The sequence below is a fragment of the Phocoena phocoena genome, chromosome 2, assembly GCF_963924675.1.
Source record: "Phocoena phocoena chromosome 2, mPhoPho1.1, whole genome shotgun sequence".
Lineage (NCBI taxonomy): Eukaryota > Metazoa > Chordata > Mammalia > Artiodactyla > Phocoenidae > Phocoena > Phocoena phocoena.
Window position 1 is genome coordinate 769,778 of NC_089220.1, and position 3,124 is coordinate 772,901.

A 3,124-nucleotide genomic window follows, 5' to 3' on the forward strand; every position below is an offset into this window, starting at 1 on the left:
CGGCTGGGCCCGTGAGCCATGGCCGCTGAGTCTGCGCATCCGGAGCCTGTGCTCTGCAACGGGAGCGGCCACAGCAGTGAGAGGCCCGCGTACTGCAAACAAACAAACAAAACAAAACAAAACAAAACAAAAGACATTTAGGGACTTCGCTGGCTGTCCAGTGCTTACAACACTACGCTTCCAATGCAGGGGGTACGGGTTCAATCCCTGGTCGAGGAACCAAGATCCCGCATGCTGTGTGGTACGGCCAAAAAAAACCCATCTAGCTCCCACAGTCCACCACTCTCTGAAAGAATTGCTAGAAGACGTGTTTTAGCAAGAAGGGGACCCAGGTGCTGCTGGCGATGGTTGTTATCGTTAGCTCTCTGCCAAGTGCTGCACGCGGATTACCTAATTTAGTCCTCACAGCAATGCTATGGGTCAGGTGCTACCAGTCACATTTCACAGGTGAGGATGGAGGTGCAAAATGCTAGCACACTGTGAGCTTCAAATAGGTATTGACTGTATAAAAGATGTTAGCTATCTGAAACTAAAAGTCCATGTGGGATCAACAGGGAAGGTTGGGGGTGATGTGAGCCATGGAGAGAAGTAAAATTATGCTATGGGCCTTGTCTTGGTTTGAGGTATCTAGGCTTGGACCACTGCCAGAAAAATGTAAGCCAACATCTATAGGCAATCAAGAGAGGATTGGAAATAGAATGTAAACATTTCAAAGCCAGTTGAGGGAAACATGGAATGAGAGAAGACTTTCCTCTAAAATAAGGTAAGACAGGGGAAAAACAAATAAAATAGAAAATATAAAGTAAGATTTTATTTTACCACAAATCACAAAAAATGTCAATGGGTTAAACAAACGTGTTAAAAGATAGAGACTCTCAGATGGAATAGAAACAAATAAAAAAGGCTGAAAGAAAAACTATCAAAAGTGCCAACAAAAGGTAAGTAATCCTAGCAATACTTACATCATACAAATAAAATGCAGGGCAGAGTACTTAAAAGGTGTGTAGGAGGGCATTTCTAATCGGCAAATAGAAGAACTCATAAAGAACACATGAGCGCCATCAACTGCAACATGATGAAACATAGGCAAAGCAAAAAGGGATTTATAAATCCAGAATCCTGGTGGAAGATCTTGCCCTTCCAGCTCTGTGTCCTCCAGATGTGGTGGTGGTGTCTGATGGGGGTGTGCCTTCCAGAGTCTTCCATTTACAATTCTCCCACTTTAAAGAGCTCTCAGGTGTGCCTTGACCCTGTATGAATTTCTTGACTCTCCCACCCGGGCCCCACCCAGCTCTCCTGGATCTTTCTGGACCCCAGTCAGATCAACGGCTTCCTCTGGCCCAGCATGAACTATGGCTTGGGCACCTATAGTACCTACGCCTCATTTAGTTAGAAGTCTGTTCCCCCCATCCTCTGGGGGCCCTGGAGGGGGGATCAGTGCTTGGCTCAGGGCCGTAATGGAGCAGGTGTGCAGGAATGGTCCACGTAGGGGGAGGGAGGGACCCCTAAGTCAATGTCATCCTGACAACAGCTCTGGGTAGTGGCCCTGCCCCTGCACACACCTGGCCTGGAGTGGGGAGATATTGCCCCAGTTTGCAGATGAAGACGCAAAGGCTGCGGGCCCGGGATGAGGCTGGAGGGAGGCTGGGCTTGCCTTCTCCACGCCACTCTCCTGACCAGAGGCAGTGCATGGGCTCTGCCCTGAGGACGCTGGTGGGAGCTGGCCCCTGTTGTCAGGCCCTGAACGAAGCCACTGCATTTAACCTGGGGTGACTGCCTTGAACTCCCACAGTGTTCCTTTAGTTGCCAGTAGCATGAGATACCTGTGGGCCAAAGCGGGACAGATGGATGTGAACGTGGGCAGCCGGCCGTCTGTGTCCTCCCTGAGGGACGGTGGGTTGGCCAGCAGCCTCTCCCTCTGGGTGCACACATCTCACACATGTATCCAACACATAGCCAGACTTTTTAGGTACAAAAATGCATAAAACTGTACACATTACTTTGCAACTGGTGTTTTTTGTTGTTTTTTTAAAAAAAATTATTATTAAAAACATTATTTATTTTTGGATGCGTTGGGTCTTTGTTGCTGCGTGCAGGCTTTCTCTAGCTGCGGCGAGTGGGGGCTACCCTTCGTTGCGGTGCGTGGGCTTCTCATTGTGGTGGCTTCTCTTGCTGTGGAGCATGGGCTCTAGGCACGCAGGCTTCGGCAGTTGTGGCACGTGGGCTCAGTAGTTGTGGCTCACGGGCTCTAGAGCTCAGGCTCAGTAGTTGTGGCACACGGGCTTAGTTGCTCTGCGGCATGTGAGATCTTCCCAGACCAGGGCTTGAACCCATGTCCCCTGCATTGGCAGGCAGATTCTTAACCACTGCGCCACCAGGGAAGCCCCCTGCAATTGGCTTTTTTTTTTTTTGCAATTTTTAAAAACAATTAACTCTGTGACAGTTAATCCTTCAAGCCGAAGCCCACAGCCCTGACTCCTTCTGTCTCATGGCGTGTCGTTTCCCATCACAGGGAGGCACTGGAATGTGTCCTGCCTCTCCCTGGTTTGCAAACATTCTGCTTGTTTCCGTGTTTGGCCGGCACAGAGCGTTGTAATAAACATTCATGTACATATGTCCTCATAAGAGGAAGAGCCGGGGGCTGGGGCGGGGTGGTGAGAAGACCGCTCAGATGGTGGCTTCTCAGCTTTGCCCCTGGAGACCAGCATCCGCTTCCAGGCTCGGATACGCCAGCATCGCGCACCGCCCCCCCTACCCCCCCCCCCCCCCCCCCCCCCCGCCCAAACCAACGCGACTGACCTTTTACTGCTTTGGTATTTGATTGTTTTTTTCACTTTAAGCAAAGTCTTTATTTTTAAGGAAAAACTACATTTTCTCATTATCTGCCCTTGGCATAAATTTTTTCTTTCTTTTTTTTTTTTTGCGGTACGCGGGCCTCTCACTGTTGTGGCCTCTCCCGTTGCGGAGCACAGGCTCCAGACTGCAGGCCCAGCAGCCATGGCCCACGGGCCCAGCCGCTCCGCGGCATGCGGGACCCTCCGGGACCGGGACACGAACCCGCGTCCCCTGCATCGGCAGGCGGACTCTCAACCACTGCGCCACCAGGGAAGCCCTGGCATAAATT